The sequence below is a fragment of the Neodiprion lecontei genome, chromosome 2, assembly GCF_021901455.1.
Source record: "Neodiprion lecontei isolate iyNeoLeco1 chromosome 2, iyNeoLeco1.1, whole genome shotgun sequence".
NCBI lineage: Eukaryota > Metazoa > Arthropoda > Insecta > Hymenoptera > Diprionidae > Neodiprion > Neodiprion lecontei.
In genome coordinates this window covers 32,660,797-32,681,894 of record NC_060261.1, presented here as the reverse complement: position 1 = coordinate 32,681,894, position 21,098 = coordinate 32,660,797, and the positions used below count along the sequence as shown (strand labels likewise).

Below are 21,098 nucleotides of genomic sequence, written 5' to 3'. Positions count from 1 at the left end.
CATGCAATAAACGATTCGTTGGTGTCGTATCATCGCGTTGCAATTGCTCCAGGCACTCCTTATTCCGACGACGCGGGTGAAGAGATAAGTCCGAGTTCTCTCGTCCGAATATACACAGACGCGAATTCTTCTTCCTCTTTATCTTAACGGCGCGGGCGTGTATAAGGTACCTGATTTCATAACATACGTACACAGCAGGGTAAGTAGGCGCATTTATACCCTAACTCTACACCGTATCGATATGCCGTGTGTGTAAGGTGGTTGCACACGTGCATGCGCATCTTGACGATCTCGTGAACGAGATCTCACGGTTGGTTTCTCTCGAGATATCTCGCGGCGTCGCGCGCTATCGCGGATAAACTACGCTGGATATATCCTTCGGGATGGACAAGATATACCTCCGTCTCTTTCTCTCCCCCTCCCCCCCCCCCCCTTCCCCCATCCTCGAACCTATCTCCACCGGATATCTCCCTGCAGCTAGCGAGTCTAATTACGGGCTTAGCTGGCAGGTTTTATCGCCGATTGCTTATTGGGGATTATTTGTTGCTATCTCGGCCGTGATTAGCGCTGCCGTTTCCCCCTGTCCGTGCACGCGCTACAGTCGCGATCACGTTTTGACGTACTTTTCCCGTCTGTACCTGGGCATTAGGGTGGTTCTTGTTTGTGGTGTCAACCATTCTTTTTCGGACCACCCCCTAAATCAACTTTAAATAATTCAAAAACAGTTCCTTAATTCTTACATATTTTTTTATCTCAACTTTAAACTCGGCCCCTGTAAGAGGGTGGATTTCCCCATTTAAAATACGCGTGTCACGGATACATTGTTGGCATATATTTTTATTGTAAGAGTAATAATGTTAAATAAATTTGTAATCGCGAGGTTTTAGAGGGCATTATGATGCTATTATCTGAGAAAAAATTCACATTATCATACCGTGCAATCTCGACGAATTTCACACCCTCCAAATCCGACTTTTTTCCATTTAAAGAAAGTGCAATTTGTCAAGATTACCAGGTATGATAATGTGAATTTTTTCTCACATAGTAGCATTAATAGCCACTAAAACCTGCCGTTTATAGATTTTTTTGAACATTATTACTCGTGCAGTAAAATATATACTGCGAATGTGCCCGAAACACTTGCATTATAAATGAAGGAAATCCTCCATCTTGCAGAAGCACGGGTTAACCTTGAGATAAAAGTGTGGGGATCGTTTTTGAATGATTTCAAGTTGATTTAATGGTTGTCCGGAAAAAATTCGTTATCACCCTTAACAAGGACCACTCTACCGGGTATACGGTGAAAAAGCCATGCAGTTTTAGGTACAAATTGAGAGTTTGCGCGAAGCAACTTCATCTCGCTTCAATGTCCGCGAGTGCAACAGACGCGAAGGTGTTCGTAATGTACTGTACAGTCAAGTTACGTTGCTAAGTACGTTACATTACGTTACGTTACACCAGGGGTTCTGGGTACGTGTCTATATGTACATCCGTCGAGGAGAGGTTATCTTAGATTGAACCAGGCCCAATTACCGACGTTATTAATTAATCCCCCAACCTCACGCGTCTGTCTATTCGAGATAGCTAATCTCGCTCCATATTCTCGACAATGCGCCGCGGTTAATGCTGCGGCAATCTGCAACCGGAAATCGATTTTTAAACATTTCACTCACCGCGGCAAGTGGGAAGTGAGTCACTTATCGAATTTCGCTTCAACGAGTAAACTGATATGACTGAAATAAAATTAGTAATAGTTGAAAGTTTCAAAGTGTCTCGAAAGTTTCGAAAGCAAAAACATCAGTTTTGAGAATTTATTTCGTATTTTGAATTAATACGTAGGTAGTCCGATTTCGAGGTGTTTGCTGGTGAAGTATTTTCTAATAAACCAATTCTCACGTGGTCATTTTCACATTTTTCGCACCACAGCTGTGACCAACCATTCTCGATCTTCTTTACATCCCGGTTTTACGTTTACATTTAACGAGCAACACGTCGGACGAAATCACCCCAAGAGGCACCATGACACGTGTATTCGAATCATCGATAAACGAACAGGATTTCAAATTTGCCTATTCCTCAAACTGCTCGAGGATTACTCGCAATATGTTCAAGTCAACGAAATAAAAAACCAGCTGTTCGTAGTAAGAATAAGCAAATAAATCGCACATTCGCGTCGCACAACGGATCGATAATACTTACGTCGCGTATCACTTCGGAAGAAGAAAGGATTACGCATGAGTTTAATTTATTTTTATTTTTTTTTATTTCAAACAAATTGCACTCATAGATCAGTTACTAACGATGTACAGCATTTTTCTCTATCAAATCGATGCCACAGGCTGAAGAAATAGCTCTGAAAATGATTTCTTATATCTTACTTGACGCACCGGTCTATATAAGAGGCCGTCCCCATAACCACCTGAAAACGATGGTGTGTAAGAAAGTCGAGCGGGTTACCGTTGACCCCGGTCGTCGCTGGAGGTAGGAGAATGTGGCCACTTTTCTCGATGGTTTTTTGTGTCACAATCAGAGAAGAGTCGATGGGTTTGTTGTCGATGGATGAAGGCTCCGACCGAGGCACGAACTTCCATATCTCGGAACCGGCGATGATGATGTACGTATGGTTAGAACCGCGGAGAGGGATCGTTGGTATTTCAAGAGACGCGCATAGAATAGAAAAGCCCCGGTATTATCGGGGGATTTTAACGGGGCTGTGTGCTGCGCGCCTCCTGGAGGTATAATTTCCGGCTTGACTGCTCGGATAATCGAATTTAATGAAATCTTGATCGAGCGAAGCAACAGGCTGCGGCAGCGATGCGGACGCCGCGCCGTGGCGAGAAACCTCTTGACCTCGGCACCGCGGAGTCAACGCCGCGCCCTCCCTCCCTCCCCACCCCCCTGCGGAATCGGCAAAAAAGTTTCATTCACTTCTTGTTCTTCCTCTTTCCCTGCTCTCGTCTCCGTTCTCCCTCCTTCGCCGAACAAACAGCTTGAAAATCAAACAGTTTTCTCACCCCGAAACGAGGATCCGACGTAGATTTTGATGATCGAAAGCACCTCGAGTCGACGCGATGCCGCAGTTAAGGGCAGAGTCTACTCCCACCACCGGGGATAAGGCCCCCAAGCTCAGACGCTGTGACCCTGGGCCCAAGTTTTTTGCGCGTAGCGGGATGATTGGTGTTTTTGCCTATGATCGGCTGGAGTGGTTAGGCGTCGTGGTCTTGCACGGTGTCAGTCAATTATGTCCTAACAATGGGGTTACGTTTCAATTACGTCAGAGACGGGCCAGCCTGCAGCTTCTCTCCTCGCTGCAACTCGTTTTTCTCTCTATTTCTCTCTCTCTCTCTCTCTCTCTTCTCTCTCTTCTTTATCGTCTCATCCTCGAGGAGGAGAAGAAGACGGAGAAGAGACGATTCGACCACGAGTATTACCTCCACTTGGTACGGACACTGTGTACTTATAAACCCGACACAGAAGCTCCTTAACCGGAATTAAAACCCACCGAGACTTGATAAAAACAATAAAAAATGTCGCTTGACCCGCGGACGTGTCGGACTCGTAACCGCCGATCGCGCAAGTTCTCGTCTTTCCAGGGAATCGGGAAACAAAACGATTGATACGAAAATCGAGCCGCATACTTCAAAGAACCTCCTTCTCCTCCTCCTCCCGGTTCTTCTTCTTCTTCTCCTTCTTCTTCGTGGCTTTAATACGTCCTTGCTTTCGGAAACTAAAATCTTACGTCGCTACGAAGGAGCTGCAGGCGAGTCCGCGAGGTAGGGGAACGTATGCCAATAGCTGTGGCTGCTTTTCGAATCTCCTCGCATTCCTCGTCGAGCCTCGGTTATAAGCCAGTGAGAAGACCGCGCGCGGTGATCTTGGCGATGGTGGTCGAGGAGGTGTCCCGAGGTGGGGGAGTCGCGACAAAGGACATTCTGAGAGGGGGAAATACACTCTTATTTTTCTCTCTTCCCTCGTTTCTTCTCCTTCCTTTACCTGCAAGGAACCCCGGAGCTGAACCACGTCGCAGGGTCTTCGTTCGGTTCGATGACGCTCGATCCTGTATAGAAAAATTATTCTCTGTCATAGTTAATTGTACCGTTATCGAACTCTACGTTTTTTCTTATCGAAAGACCGAATCCCAAAGCAAAGAACTGGCAGAGTTTTTACCCCTGATTCGTTTCCTTCTATCGGACCATCGGATGTTAGAAATTATCGCGTCTTTCACGGTTGCGGGATACGCAAGTGGGATCGGTGGCGTGTTTATTTGACGGCGCGAGTAAATTTTTACGGGTCACCCTGTAGGTGTGGCTCACCGGGATTCTGGAGAGCCAAAAGCTCGCGCAGCGGCTGCAGCATTACTCGAGACACATCGTCTGGTTTGTAATGGTTTCGGAGGTCCCCTGCTGCCAGGAACATATTCGACTCGGGTTAAGGTAAATTAAGGGTGGACCTTCATTTCCTTAAAATATTAAATCATCGTGCTGGTGTCACAGCGGGCTGCCGGGCCCGATTGGGACCCGACAACCGGGAATGGGCCCAGAATGGGACGGAGAAGGAATTAAAATTCATTGGTCCCAGAAACCCGTGTCACCGGTCAAGTGCCACTCGTAAATACCTGACCGGTCCCTCCTCCTCCTCCTCCTCCTCCTCCACCTCCTTCCTCTCCTCGCTCCAGCATGCATAGATTTTTGTTTCGGATTCCGTTTTTTCACAGAACTCACCCACCTCGACTTCGCGTACATGTTGTAACATCTCTGTCGTCAGCAGATAGTTTTCTTCTTCTCACACAATCGACTTTTTCATCCATTTAATATTACTACTCCTTTTAAAGGTGCAACGAATTTTCGCGAGATATTTTTTATTTTTTTAATCATCTCTCGTTGGAAAACAGCTATTACAGATGCTCGCATTTCCTTTGACTAGGTATGTCTGGTTAGAGCTGGTCCGGCGTGTTTTAGCTACGCACGACGCATCGCCGAGATAGGATCTCAGGGTTCTTCGTGAAGCTGGTTGAACGTAGGACTCGTTTTAAGTTTGCGAGATTTCCATCTGTTTTCTTGGAATGGCGCGGTTTGAAACAAACGAGACCCGCGGAGAACCGACGAAGAATCGTAATGAATCGGTCCTCGTATAACGCCGCCTTTTGAAAAGTTGTCGTGCACTCTCTTTCTCGCTCTCCATCTCCTTCTCTCCGTCTCTCTCCACGCCCGAGAAAACGATACAAGGGTCCTCTCACCTCGACAACATCTTTGACAAAAAAAAAAAAAAAAGGGGGAAACGAAAATGAAAAAAAAAGTGAAGAAAACGAAAATCGGGATGGAATTCTCCCCTAAACGGTTTACATATATATGCATTTACTTACACGCATACACGCAGCATACATATAATCCCGTGGATTGGGCACCCGGCATTTTAGAACTTTTTCCGTAAAAACAATTTCAAGACTAGAAAGAATTAACGGGAAATTTCCCGCGGAATCTACCCGCTCCGGAGATCTGGATCTAACGGTTTTGGACTTGGGACGTTTGTCGAGGGTGCGTGACTTCCGCCCACGAGTCTAGGAAGGACAACGACGTCTGTAGGAGACTTTGGTATGCGTAGATTGTAGCGAGGGACAGGCCGACAAGAGGAGGGGAGCCAATTGTCTGGTAATGACAGTATTGTGTCCGTTTGACAAGTTCGATCTTTTTAAAACTAGACAGGAGACAACGCGGCAGGCCTCCGCGCGTTTTATGGCTGTAAGGTGCAGCTAGGGAGCCTAGAAAGAGCCGTTGACAGAAATTTGCATGTGAATGAAGCCTACATTAATAATCCCGCGGAGATTATTTCGGTGAATTTTTTTCTTTTTCCACCTTATTTTCATCTCCTCGCTTTTTCTATCCATCTCTCCCTTTCTCCCTTTCCAACGACATCGGTTTTTTTTTTCGCCTCATTATCATTCCTCTGCACCGAGCTGCTTTATTATTGTAATTTTCTTTCTTACAACACCGTTTTCTACCCACCTCACAGCCCTCTTTTTCGCCCGGTGTTTTATTTTTTTTTTTTTATTTTTGTTTTGTTAAACGATTTGAAAAAATCTCGGTACACAAACCGCGCGGTTTCTTTTCAGATACTCTGGGTACTCTTGAACGGTACTTTCTTCGTAGAACGATTTTAAGCCACCGTTTCAACCCATCTTCTGCATACAAATCGAGTGTGACGTGAACCGGCAGAGAGATAAAGTCGGAAATAATGTCTTGACATTTTTGGTCGACTTATCCGGGTTTACTTTATTTGTTATTTAAAATTTATCAAACTTTGCTCGCAAGAAAAACAAGTCAAACGTAGTTCGTGGTGAGTATTTTTCTTTCACACATTCTAAAATCTTCCAGCTTGGTCAAAAAAAAATTTCCGATCACGTCGAAATGGCGATTTTTTTTTTGGATTTGCGCGATTACCGTTCTTTCCTTTTCCAGTCTAAATTCATTTTCAACTCGCGCGAAAGCCCTTGACGATTGACTCGTCAAATTACCAACTCAACCGTACCTGGTGCGGGGAGCGTGCATAAAGAGAGAAAAAAGTGCGAAATGAACGGATGAACCGTGTCGCACGATCGCCAGTGAGCTGTGTCGTTAAAAAATAAAAGATATCCAGGATTTTCGTTGACGTGGTTGAAAAGAGAGGGGGGGGGGAAGAGATAAAGAGAAAGAGACAGCCAGGTAAAAGTCGGACACCGACTGTTTGATCTGTTGAAAATTAGACGTCATCTTTTTCCTCAAGAATTCCAGGATCGGTCTAAGCTCTGCTAGTTTCAATCCTTTTTTCATTTTTCCTTCTATCAACGTTGTACCGGATTTTCTTAATTTTCTTTCAAGCTTACATATATGCATATATATTTATGTACGGCGCGATACACATCTGTAATACTTTTTCACGGTTCCCGTCTCTTACACCCGCGTATTACACGTGAATGCTCTTCAGCCGAGATCTTCGGCTCCGTGTTCCTGCAGGTACGAAGACCGAGACATGAATTCGGAGAATGACTGTAGCCAGCCAAACGTTACCCGTCCATAAGTCACCCCTGATCGACTGACAGTTCGATTATCGATCGGCTGGGGCGAAGGGGCGGATTCTTTCGCGACTCTCGTCTTTTTTTCCTTGCATAAGTTTTGAAAAATGCACGGTGCACGTTTATGCGCATGTTTTTATCCCCCGGCTCGTATCCCTTCGGGGGCGGTTCATCTGTCGCGCAGGTAAAGCTTGAGAGAGAGACAATCCTCGAAGCTAACGTGGCTCTGACCTTCTACCCGGGAATAGTTCTTTGTTGAGAATTGATGACCCTGCGCCGAAGAATCTGGCGGGGCCGTCTCGGCCGTCCTGTCAAATCGAATTCTCGGCGGTGTACATCTAAGCCTTCTAGAGTATAATTCGATTATTAAACCGAATACTTTTCAGCCCGGATGCCTTGCGTTCTGCGTAAGGTACGCGTATGTGTAAAGTGTACACGCACGGATCGACGATAGAGGCGGAGATCATTTATATAATTTCAATTATTCAATTTTATTCTCTTTTTGATTCATAGTTCCTCGAAAAACTCGCGTGTTACAGGGCTTTGTAGTTTTCGGAAATTGATTGACAAGCGAACGGACCGACGAATCTTACAACGCCTTGAATTGGATTATCGTACGACGTTACGTTGTTGAATTATATTTCTATTTTTAATGATAAATTTCTAAATCGTTTCGCCGAGCAAATTCTCGTTTGTCGTTTTTTCTTTTTTTATCTTCACTTTTTACCTTTTTCTTTCAAAGTTATCTACGAATTATCTCGCGTCAGTGATTCTCGGGCCGTACGAACCTGGTGTTTCGTTCTACCGTTCCAGGATTATTGTTTCGTTAAGAATGCAGCGAACGTCAGGATCAATTAGACGGGCGTTAACCGTATGTAAGGGCGGGTATTACGTACACACTGTGAACATAATAGGTTTTTTGCGGGTAAAGTATTCGCTCCGAAACTAAAGACTAACCAGATATCGAAAGAATGCCGCCTCCTCTTCCTCCTCTTCCTCGCCGCCTCATCTTTTTTTCCCGCACAACTCGTCCTTCCCGCCTCCCTTCACCGCGAGTGGATTAAAGGCTGACTTATTATGTACCGAACGATGCGATGGCATCACGTGATCAATCACAAAAACACACAACGGAACAATTGCCCCTAATACGATGGACAGAGAGGGAAGGTGCGGCAGGAGGGGGATATGAAAAAGAAGAGTAACATGGCCGGCGAGGGGAATGGGGGAGGAGTGAAGGGGTGAAGGGCGGGGGGAGGGGGAGGGGGGCTAAAGACGCGGGCCACCCGTTGAGAGGAAGGAATGTGGAACTGGACCGCGCGGCGTCGCGTCTCTCCTCGGGAACGAAATTTCTTCAAGATTTCAACGCGCACTCGAGTGTGTGCCTTGGTACAAACGTCCGTTCAGGGCGCGTATTATACAGACCTACGAGTGTCCGTTTCACGTTCGTCCGCGTGCCGCGAGGATCGCAAGGAACCGAGAGACGAGAGAGTCCTGCCGCATACCATACCTATGCTCCGAATGCCCTGCACCCACAGGACTCGGACACCTGGGCAGAGGAGCTTAGCCCGGTCATTGTGCGGAGACAAATATGAGTTAATACGTCATCCGGCCTATTCAGCCCCGGGGGGAATTAGGCGGCGTGTAAGCGTCTTTTAATTGGTTCTCCCTCCTCGTCCATCCCATTCCGTATACCTACCCAGACCTATCTATATGTATACCTACCTTACACGCCTCCGTCGACTCATCTCGCTTCGCATGCTTGTCAGTGCTCGTCAAAATTCTTGCATACCTCGGGATCTTGGACGCGGAAGATGCTTCGTCGCGCTTTAACTGCGGTACGACGTGTTTTAACCACGTTTCGTGAGTTTTATGGATCGACGCGATTTTATTACGAAATTATAACACTTTCGGTATCATTTTTATGCCTTTGAATATCTCGTGATGATATGACAGAGGGAAGGGAAGAAAATATATTGATGTTATATCGGTATTTTTTTTCAAATTCGTTCACTTAATACCAATGAAACATTCATATTTTAACACGTTCGTGTCGTTGAATATTTCATTTTTCGGGATAAAGCGTTAAAATTGAATTCAGCGATGTTGGATCGATTATTGAAATACAAAAAAAAAAAAGGTCTCAGCATAGTTGTTGTCAACAATCCTCTGAACGTAATGAGTTATCGAGGAGGGAAATCGAACAATCTACAATATTTTTTGACCACTCTAAGGGAATTTGAAATGAAAAATCTATTATATTTAAACTTGAGAGAAGAAAAAAAGAAAATTTTAGGGTTTTTTTCGTACATTATTTTCACATATGCCATCGTAGTTTACTAATGAGTGAGTTGAATTTTGTTTATCAAGTTATTAAATCTCGATGCACCTTGTAATGAAATTATGAAAAAGTATAGATATTCAAACCATCAAACTCCTTCAAACATCTTGCATTTCTCCATCCCTTCAATTCAGCCAATGCTTATCGGGCGTTCCTTGTTCAATCAGCAGGTAAACGTTAGAGAGAATTTTACCGTAACGATCGTAGGCGTTCAAAGTTTTGTATATACCTACATCCCCGTTCTTTTCCTCTCTCTCTCTCTCTCTCTCCCCCTCTCCCTTTCGATCTCTCTCTCTCTCTCTCTGCTCCTCGACATACGGTATCTCAAGAGTCATTGAACCAATCAGACTTGAATTTATAGGGTACTTGACTATCGCTATTATCTTAAGTATTGTGAACTACAAGCGTGAGAATCTAGGGAGGTAGTTTTCAGCTTGGAGGCAAGAAATCGGACGAAATTTATTACCGAATCTCGGTACGTATTATCAATTTTGGTACCCTGCGAGAATTTTTTTCCTGAACATTTTTTAACCCCTTTTAATGAAAAATCTCGGATTCCCGAAATCATCGAAATGGCTAAACCAACACCGTGGTAGAGAATAATTGATATTCCGTAAGAAAAACGAGGAGGAATTCGGTGGATACCTACTGCTCACTTAGAAGTCAGTGAGTAGGTATAATTGGATGTGCTTATGTAGGTGGAGAACGACGCTGTTTTCGAGGGGCAACTTCCCGCGGTGCCGTTCGGCTTCGGGTAACAGTATGAGATATAGGTATAGGTATAGACACACCCGGGGGATGTTGTGCCGCTCTTTTGGTTACCGAAAATTCAAAATTATTCCCGATTATTCAAACCGTCCAACCCTTGCCGAGGAGCGAGCAGTGATTCAAATTTATGCAAAAATTCCCTGCAGCGCAAATCTCACTGTCTTATTAATATGGATCAATTTAGAGTTTCCCCTAACTCACTTGGCCCCGTTTACCTACCCCTCCCCCCCCCCCCCCCCCGATCCGAAGTGCCGGGGGTAAAATTTGTCCGTCAATTTGTCAGCCGCTGTTACCTCCTTGTGCGAAATAAGCATAATCTCCCCTCCTCTTTTAGAGATACTTTGTAAAATCTGTCCAGAGTATCTTTTTATGCGTATTTATAATACTTGAGGGAAATTACGAGGTTCGCATTTCAAGCGTTATAGGTCAGTAATTGTAACTGGGGTTTTTTTGATACTTTTCAGACAATGTCTCCCTTGGAAAGTACCGGGGATAATTTCGACCTCGAGGACTGTGGATAGGTGAGTTTTTGAAAAATCAATCTGCATCCCTTAATCCGACCAATTCAATCCCTCGTCGGTTTTATACCATACTGGGGTTAATTGCGAGACTGGCTAAGCGGGGAAAATCAGCTCGTGAAATTATCGCGATTAGGTTTGCAATTGGTTAAGTAGAAAAGAAAAAACTCGACGCGGTAGACAACCGCGAACTTTTCGAGCCCGCGAAGCGAATACCAGTGTATGTAAAAAAATCAGTATTCCCAGGAGCTGATCTATCTAGTCGCGAACGGAGCTGACAATACCGACCAAATGATGACCACCAACCTTTGACCCAGCCGGAGCGAAGGGCGCGAGTTACTCCCGTCGAAACAACGTTCGTTTTTCAAACTTTGACCAATTCGAGACGATTCGAAAATTACAAGAGATTTCGATTAGCGGCATTGACGAATCTTTCGTAGGAATAATTCCTCCCGTTTTGCGCCTGATTTTTTCGACACACGGACCCGCGAGCCTGCTCCTCGGAACTGCATTGATCGAACTCTATCACACCTCGCAGCCCTTACTGGCATGCAATTCGGCCTGCGAAACGTTTTGCTCAACGCAAATGAAGAATTGTCAGTCAAATACGGGCCTGCAGGTCTCCGTCGAAGGCGGGTTATATGAATAGAATGTAATGCTGGCTGGCTGGCTGGCTGCCTGGCTCTGAGTTCGATTGTACGAGAGTCGTTCGCCTCCTCTCAAACCCTGCACACAACGTCCGTTCCCTGAATTAACCCTAGAATATCTAACGAGCTTGACGATAGGGCGATGGAAACGGTGCGACCGGTCAGCCCTGACCCACGATTCTGCACTCGATTCACAAGAAAGTTTCAATATTTGAATCCTTGTATCGCGAAGATGGAGTTAGTAACGTTAGTGTAACGATGCATGTTCAGGAGAAATCGTTACTTCGCATCTTTAGGATCGTCTGAAATTTTGTTTTCTTGATATTTCGTTACATTAACGTTACTAACTTCAGCCTCGTCTTACATCTTACAATTAGTCACCCCGGGTCCTCGCGCCGATACACGATGATGGATTCGCGGTTTTAACACAGTAATAGTTTCAGATCATAGACATGCTTGTGTGTTCATTATTCATACGTCATTTACTTTCCCCACCTATTTCCGGTCAGATATCAGATTAGACACGAGGAGAGGAAATGAACAGTCAAACATTGATTTTTCAATTTTCTACATGCACGTACTGACTTACGACTGATCATGAAATTGCATCGTATTGAATAATATAAGGCGACGGGAGGCGACGGATCGATCTTGAACGATTTGAAAAGACGCGAAGAAGTAGACGAAAAAAATTTTCCGTACCGTTAAATCGATCGAAGTTTACTCGCAATCCGAAATTTGGGATCGCCATAGCGCAAGTGTGTTTCGATGCGCGCGAGTTCGGATTTTGTGTGATTTTTCTTTTTTACTTTTTTCTTTTCATTTTTCATTTTTCCTGTACGCCTGCAGCGGTCGTCTCTCCCTACCTCCCTCCCCTGAGACTTTAATAAATGATTCCGACAGAATGGGAAATCAGTCAATTTAGCCAAATGCCTATTGTGACGACCTCCATACGCGTCCTCGGCTCAGCTCTCGGTTATCCTACAGCTATACGGCGTCGTCGTTCCATTCATCGTTAGTCGATCGGTTCGACCCGCAAATACCTGAGCACATACACAAAGGAACACGCACATGACAATGATTTTCTCGAGCTTCAACCAGGTGTTGCATCGCACCTATGTATAACCTGTGGGAAAATGGTGGATTTCATGTTCTTACGTAGCCGTGCTGAATCGTACATTTTGGATTTCGTATTTCGGTTTCAAATTGGAGTTGTATTTTATGGACCACGAGTAAGTTGAATTTACAATTATATCTATCGAATTGGCACTGAATTTCGTTCACGTTCTACAACATATGGACTATCGAAACCGTTTTTAAAACATTTCGCAAAATGTCTCATGTATAAATACAGAATAACGCAATGTTGAAACTGTGCCAATTTTATTCAGTACATACATGAATTCGGTATCAATCGCGTTTCTACAAAGGAGCGTAAATATTCGTTCGAACTCACGATCAGTTCCGCAAGCTTTACAGAAGTGGAAAAAAAGGAAGAAAAAAGTAAGAAAAAAAAAAAAAAAAGAAAATGAAAATGAAAATAAAATACTTGGAAATGAGAAAATTTCATCCTCCGCGTCAATATATATTAAGGAATGTAGAAGAACAGCACGAGATACGGCAACCTGGGTATCGGACCTCCGACTTGACCCTTCCGGCACATATTGCAAGTACTGTTACGCGAACGAGTTATTCGAGAAAAATCGTTCCCCACACCTCGCCTCGCCTCGTATGCTGTATGCATACATACCTGAACGGTCGCAAACGAACACGCAAACACGCGCGAATTTGCGGAGGAAAAAGCTGCATAGGTGAGCCGGAGCTGCTGCCAAGGTATAAAGCGAACATACATATTTATCGAAAATTGAAAAGCATCTCGGCCGGTGCGGCGGGGCGAGTTCGTCGATGAAGAGAGCCAATTACCCGCACTCTTCGTGTACGTACGTATAACTCGCGAGTACCAGGCGAAATATTTTGCAACGAGTGGGAGGTGCTTACGACACATTTGCACTGCCTTATCACGGACAAACACGCGTGTCTTGTCTCGTATACACGAATATGCGCGGGGATAAGTTTGTCGTAATTCGCGATAATGCGCAACATGTAGATTGTGCGCAGATGTAGAGAGACCCACACCGACGTGGGTTTATCGGGCGTCGTTTTATTTGGACAATTTTGGAGTGAGTCGTTCTTTCTCATCAAGGCGGTAACTCTTATCATCGCTGCTTCACCAGGCGATTAACCCTGTCTGTAACGCGGGAATACCCGGTAGGGATTTATCTCGGAGCTGAAATTCTCTTACTAAACGGACGTTGTGCACGGATTTTATTCAAACGTACACACGCACGCGATATCAAACGATACGTTTTAACATTTATTTATTACCATCGATCGAACAGACGATTGGTCCTTCGGACGAAATTTTATGTTTCAAGCTTCAAAGATCAAAAATTTCATTTTCATTTCAAGTCAAAATCAAACCCGTGGTCCGAGGCATTTAAAATCCGAGAAAAGATGTAGTTTTTGGAAATTGGAATATTTTATTGAAAAATGTTTCGAATTTTTCCACCACAGGTTCATTTGAGAGAAGGAAAACACTTTTCGCTCGCGGTGTTTCCACAGAAATTTGAACACTGTCAAAGAAATCGTGTAGAAAAAGCGGTAAATACGTTTGCGGATTTAATATCTGCAGTAACAAGTTCATGCACGTCTAATTTGGTCCCTCTCTAGTCTCCGCATACCTGAGCACATAGGAAAATCCTGCGACAAGGAAAAATAAGTATATATAGGGATGAAATGAATTTTTGTTACAAAGCTTTTCCTTTGTGCCTACGAGTCGAGAGGCGAGCAGAGGGCCGCGTGTACGGTTATAGAGATCGGCGTAAACCAACACGTGTAGAGGTTCCTCGTGAAATTCAGGTGTAGCTGAATAATACACGCAGCAGTGTAAGGTGCGTTCTATAGGAACCTACGGAAGAAAATTACCCCTCCGCACATAACGGCTCTGAATAATAAAACTGTAAAGGTAAATATAATTAGCTGTAGCATGTTTGCGCCGAGACGTCGCGTCGCGGCGTCGCGACGGCCGCGGACTACGTACGTCGACCGGTGGCCCAGGGGTCGAGCTCAAACTGCGGCTGTGTACAAGATAAAGAGGCCAATAGCTGCGGGATCGGGCAAAGGCTAGCCTGACTGTGACGATACGCCCTCTGCGTTCATTAAAGAATGAGAGATTCACCTCGAGGGTGAGTTAACCGAGAAGAATGAACAGATTCGGTAAAATCGGTTGGATTAATAACGTTCAATTTTCGTAGAAACGGATTTTTGCTTTTACGTCATAAGCTGAGGTATTCGTATGACAAATGAAAATTTTAAAAACGTATCAAACATCATTATACAGGAATCTAATCCGCAGCACAAAACTTGATCTACTATTAACTGTGCATACTATACATATAATTAGAATTTTACTTCGGAATAATGTACGCTTGTCTGAAAATGACAATTTTCGTTGTAAATTGTATAAAAAATTTGCTTTTTATTTTTACAAGCGAACACGTCGATTACAAAATTCTAGGCTGATATTTTCAGGATTTGGGTCAATCATCGATTTCACAATCGGACACATTTTAGGCGTATCGTTAGGTATAAACTCACCTCCAAAGTCCGACGGGTTCCCGTTTTCAGTTTTTGTCTCCTCACCCGACGTCGTTGATCTTTAATTGCCTGCGCGAGGCGGAACGAGAGGGACACCCCGTATACCACCGGCCGGTCCGTCTGCCCGGGACCAACGCCGCTGCTCCTTGGGCACAGGACGATCTTGAGCTTTGACTACCGCGGGAGCTCCGGTGGGGCGGAGCACCCGTCAGACGAATGAAGAGCGTTCCTAATTTGAAACTAAGAGGCAAACAAGTGCCAAACCGAGTATCCCTCGTCTGTCTCGTCCCAGGGCTCTTCTCGTCCCCCGCAACCCTCCCGGAGAACGACTCCTCAATTACAAACCATTTACCCAGGTCACTTCGAATTACGCCCTGCGCATCCGCTCGCAGCTACGGTCTTTTGCGTAAAGTCTGCAAGCCCGCAAACGAAGCTTTTCTTTATTTTTCGACTCCTTTTTCGGCAGTGTTAAATCTTAATGAGAAAGTTTCGCTTTTGGGGCGGTGAATTGATTATTTCTTTATTTTTATTTATCTCTTCTTTCTTTTAATTCTCAGGTTTCAATCTCGTGCCATTATTATTATTTGCGAATCTATAACGAACCAACTGCGAGCCTTGGGATGGAACACAGATTATATCAGGTATATAGGTATAACATAGTTTGGGGCGGGAAAAAGTTGAGAACCAACTGGGTTAGGAGAAAAACAATGGGGGTAAAACTAGCTTGGATAACAATAGAGTTTGGATACGGCGCGTTCGCTCACCTTTCAAGTCTCCCAAGAACAAGGCTTAGGATAATTCTAAAAGATGGTTCGAAAGGCGCCGACCTGTCTTAGAGGGTGTCTTCTTGCCGCTTCGGTTCAACTACCAACTCCGCCTGCAGAGGTTCAGACGTTGGATTGTTTTTCTGTAAGCCGATAATTGGATTAAATCGTCCGTCCGAGTTGGGAAGGAAAAAAATGTAAAGGAAGATCCCGTTGCGGCATCTTGCTAGTTGCCCGCGTATGGAAATTTGAAAAGTTGGACCAAAACTATTCGATTGAAAATTGATACGTACATGCAACGAATTAAAATTCACTATTTTTGGAATAACTCACGAAAGGTTGTGGTTTTTATTCTGTATTTTTATTCTCATTCTTATTCTCCTTTTCGAGATCGTAAAATTTCCAATTCCACATGTACCGACAATGAGGAAGGAGGCATAAAAGTGCTACCAACGCGATATCTCAATGTATCAGAATTGATTTCGAAAGTGTGATAGAAAATGTACAAGTATAAGGGAAAGATATTTTATTTTTCCTTTAATTTCTCTCTCTCTCTTGGGCTGCGCCATCGAGCCAATTAGTTTAAAATATAGTTGCGATAAGGTGAGTTAAAGAAGCGCCGACCTACTCGCCGCGTACTCTAAACGTCGCGTTCTAACCGCCGTATCCTTATAATGCAAGCGCGTATAACAGATAATGGATTGTATATATAGCTACGTACTTTGTTCGTTTGCTTACGCCACGCCTAGCATTAATCTCCCGTCATACAGCGATAACGATCATCCGAGTTGTACGTAACGTTGCATAAGTTAGTTTCAACCATGCGAGTTATAAAACTTTACGTACGTAAGTTTACGTAAATATCTATGTGTACGTACCATTATACATCGCATGTGTGCAGGTATTGTTGCGCCAATATACCTGCAGACCCCCCGTTGTTACGATATGTGTGTATCTGACATATACAAACCAATGTATTTCGAGAATTCGACGTATGACAAGAAACGTGCTTTCTGCACGCGACGTAGATATTGCTAAAAGAAAAAAAAAAATCACTCGAGCATCTCGATTATACTATACATGTGATTGTGATCGTAAGGTGGAATTACAGGTTTTAGACTCTCTACAACGTAACTTATCGCTTTGTACAACCACTTGAAAATTTGAAAAGAAAAGATGATTTCTAGGTTGTTTCTTTTTTTTTTTTGTTCACTGTTTTCGAGATAAGTCTTCATTAAATTTGATAGAGGAATTTTCACTGTCGGATCGTATATTCATAAATTTTTTTCCCAGAATTTCCAACACCGTGATTTAGAACGGTCAACTGACTTCATGCAATTCAGATAGATGCAGTTAGAAGCAAAATCACGCGTCATTTTAGGTATACACTGTGCATACATCCCATAAAAGTATACGTATAATTACAGCAAGAAATTTTTGCAGTACCAAACTTGAGTGTAGGTGATTATTTTTGATATGCGTAGCGATCCTAACTTAACCTACCCCGACCATTAATTATTCCGTCGGTGTCGACTAAAGAAAAAAAAAAAAAAAAAGAAAAACATCATGAAAAATAGGAATAAACCAAAGTAAGAGAAAACCTTTACGCGTATTGCGCATCCTCCCAAGTTCAAGGCGGCCGTTTGGCAATGCAACCTAACCCTGTCTTGCACGTAGATACCTATAATAACAGAAGAATAGATCACCTGGAATCGTATAACGTACATGTATCGGAGGATACATACAGAGGTAGGTAAATATGTAGCACAACCTCTACGCAGTGATAAGTAAAACCCACGCAGCGTAATAAAAAGTAAGTAATTACTCGAAGTAATCCCCTCCCATCCTCATCTCTTCGCCAACCCCAACGATCCCTCTCCAGTCGTTCAATTAACGAAATACCGTTGTCTTCTCCCCTTCGGAAACCCCCTCTCTCCCGCCCCCTGCCCGCTCTCCTCCTCCTCCTCCCCTCCCGCGAAATCCGCGAAATGTTTCACTTCGGTCGTCAGGGCGGCGAAGACGCGGCGTCGGGTCGTCGGGACGTCGCGATGGCGCGGCGGGGCGGGGGTGGGGAAATGAGGGGAGGGGGCTGCCGCGCACGCCCCTATCGCACTATTTTCCCCCACCCCGGCGTCAAGGTTCAACCCCCACCACGCGTTCCGCGCCGAGCCGGCCTTTGGAACGGAGGGGGGGAAACTCACAGCGGCACATTCGCTCGTACACCGTTGCAGCGAACGGTGCTCGCGAGGCGCGTCGGGTGGAACGTGATACGCGGCGTTTTACACGCGCTTCTTTGATACCGAAGCCACCCCCGTGACCGATCGGTGTTTGTGCGTTCGACGACCGACGTCGACGGGGCCGCAGTGCCGAGTTGTGGCCGTTCTTTGAAGGATAGTCGAAGGGCGAGAGAAAGAAATGTAAAAGAAACGTAAGTAAATAAAAATAAACGCGTCGGTGCAGTTTTCTCACCGAACAATTTAACCACTCGGAAAAACATCGAGGGAACGAGACAGATCGATGGAAATCAGTGAACAGTGTACTTGGAAACAAACGTAAGAAAGGATAAAAGTAAAATAAAAACCGAGTCGACGCGTCGTTGTGTTTTTCGTTGAACCGATAACGGTTTCGCAGCTTGTTTACATCGATCGGAAATTTCAACGGCTTTGTTATTATCGCGCGTCGCGTTCTCTCTTTGGAAAAAGAGAGAGAGAGAGAGAGAGAGAAGCCCTGCAATTATAAGTACTCCGTCTGGCTGATAGACGCACGTCGCGACGCGAGGCTCTGATAGACGCGGAGGACGATTATCGAATATGATTGTTGAAAACAACTGGTCTGTTTATTCTCGCGAGTAGTCAGAAGTGCCGAGGATCGCCGTTTCGTTAGCTACGCGCAATACGAGTTACGTGGTTTAACGCGAAGCCGATATTCAAACGATAACCGTCGTGTCTACGATCGTTTGTCATATTTTTCAATTATCATATTATTATAGACTCGGCAATTCGATTTTGCGGGCGGAATTGCCGTTTACGAGGAATTAACGCTATTATCTCGCGACACGTGAACATGTTTGTGCTTCGGGAGGATTATTTGATCGACGAACGAACGGACGATCGTGTTTGAGGGAAGCGGTGTGATAACGTAAATAAATTAGTAAAATGCCGAGGCTCGAACCTGGACGTTCTAGGCGAATTCGTTTGGTGCTGAGTAATACACGTTTTATACATATGCAGTGCGGATTTGAGCTGTGAATTTCAGTGCGGTATTCCTTAGAGAGAAGTACAAGTGCATCGAGTATGTGCCGGTCATCGGTTTTATTGTTACTCTACTCACCTTGTGTTCTTCAATACCTAATCGAAGATCGTAGATGTGTGTCGCTGTAGCCTGTTGTTAATTCTAGAGGAAGAAGAAAAACTTGTGTTTCAAGTGTGACGAATAATACTTATTCGTAGATCGATAGATAGCCTCGACTATCGCCTCTTTTTTCGTGACGATCCGGTATATTATCATTGTACTGTATCCACTGATGTCTTTGGATTGATGCCGATTCCGCATGTCGTCGATTGAGGTGAGTCACAAATGAGAAAAGAAAACAATAACATCGCAATTTACGATAATTACTTACATGTATTGTTGCACGACGTTAGGATAGCGTTGTTTATCCGATTACGCGGCATTCATCGTTCGACAGGAATTCACAACCTGTCACATTCTTGGATTGATCGTGATTTCATGTGTCGAGAGAATGAAAAGTTGCACAGAATTGCAGACGAATGTATAGAGAGAGAGAGAGAGAGACAGAGACAAGGATCATTGGAGAGTGAATTTTGATAGTTCGAATGAACTAGTATAATTCGGTGCATGATATAAAACTGATGAGATAAAAGGAGCCGGGGAGACGAGAAAAAACTAGAATTAGAAGGTGCTTGGGATATTCTTAAAAATAGGAGTGGAATAAAACGAGAAGCAAAAAAAATCGTCCCCTTTAAAAATACCAAAACAACAACCACAGAGACGCGAGCCGATTGACGCAAGCGCTCCCGTCGTCGCGCACGTGGTTTCCTGGAGGCGACGTCGTCGACTTTTTATCAAAGGACGTTTCGTTTTCTTTAATCTTTCTTTTATTTTTAATTATTCCGTTTCACAAGTATTTTTGCTTCGATTTCATAGTGGTAGATTTTTTTCACCTCTTGCTTCCTAGGTTTATTCCTAATTTCTTACATTTTTTTCTACTCTAAAAAATAATACGTTTCGTCAAGTCTTCACTGCATTTTATGCACGCTTTTCTTTACGGGGAATTATTTATTACCAAAATCGTATCTCCCTTGCGACGCAGGTGAATCATGTGATTATATTATATATACACATATATATATATATACATATATGGGACTTTGTGTTCGTTTTAAATCATGGCACAATTGCCACAGTACCGTTTATATATGTATACATACTATACAGATATTCGTTCTGTGTTTAATTCTCATATTGTTCAAAACAGCTGCCATGTGAGTACATCTTTGTTATTCGAATAACGGTGCAACAGAATTAATTTTCCGTGTTATTCATGAAAATAATCGTTGCGTATGTTTCGAATACGTGCAGTAATAGGCAGCGATCGGGCGCGGTGAGGAAAAAAAATCTTTAAATCAGGCACATGGATTTTAGTAGAGCTGTACGTACGAATCGTTCTTCGTGAATTACGTGCATAAAGATTTGTCGGAAGTAGAGCGAAGACTCTGCGAATTCCCATGCATGTAAACATTGGCGTCCTTGAATCAGAATGACGGTGGGTTAAATTGAAGGTGCAGAAAATCGTTACTCTTCTCAACCTTTTTCATCTTACATCACGCGTGCAGTTATACGTATAATAAAATTAGATGGTGAAGTATTAAAAGGTGAAAGACGATTATAGCTTTAAAACAGACAATTTTACGCGAGGAAAAAATCTCCGCAAGTATTGTATCTTGTGATACGTGTTGGTTATTGTACCTCTCACGAGTTCGAATTATCCTGCGATCGTTCTTCGTTCACACCTTGAACGTAAGAGAACGTAATGTGGGATGACTGAGAAAAATCGTATCTCATATAGAGACAGAAACTTCTACGTATAGGCGAGTTTCCCTAGAGAAAAAGACTCGGGGGTTGAAGGTTTTTAGAGAGCCATATATCTCGAGTTTGGCGCGAGCTGCGCGTTAAAAACCCAAAACAATATAGTAATAAAATTCTATAGACAGTGCAGAAGAAGGAGAAGAAGTAGAAACGGAAAAGGAGAATAAAAGAAAAAAAAACAGCCGCTTAAGCTCGACCTGTTTCCTCCTTCACTACTGTATGTACATATATATATATATAAATGTGTAT

At 43.8% G+C, this 21,098-nt stretch overlaps 1 long non-coding RNA gene across 1 annotated transcript in view; it reads left to right on the top strand.

Annotated features, from left to right (window-relative positions):
* The window catches only part of LOC124292797, a 160,238-nt gene that overhangs the window by 103,871 nt on the left and 35,269 nt on the right, over positions 1–21,098 (top strand). Inside the window, exon 5 of the long non-coding RNA XR_006902720.1 lies at positions 10,619–10,675. This is a non-coding gene — a long non-coding RNA (uncharacterized LOC124292797). The remainder of the gene's footprint in view (positions 1–10,618; positions 10,676–21,098) is intronic.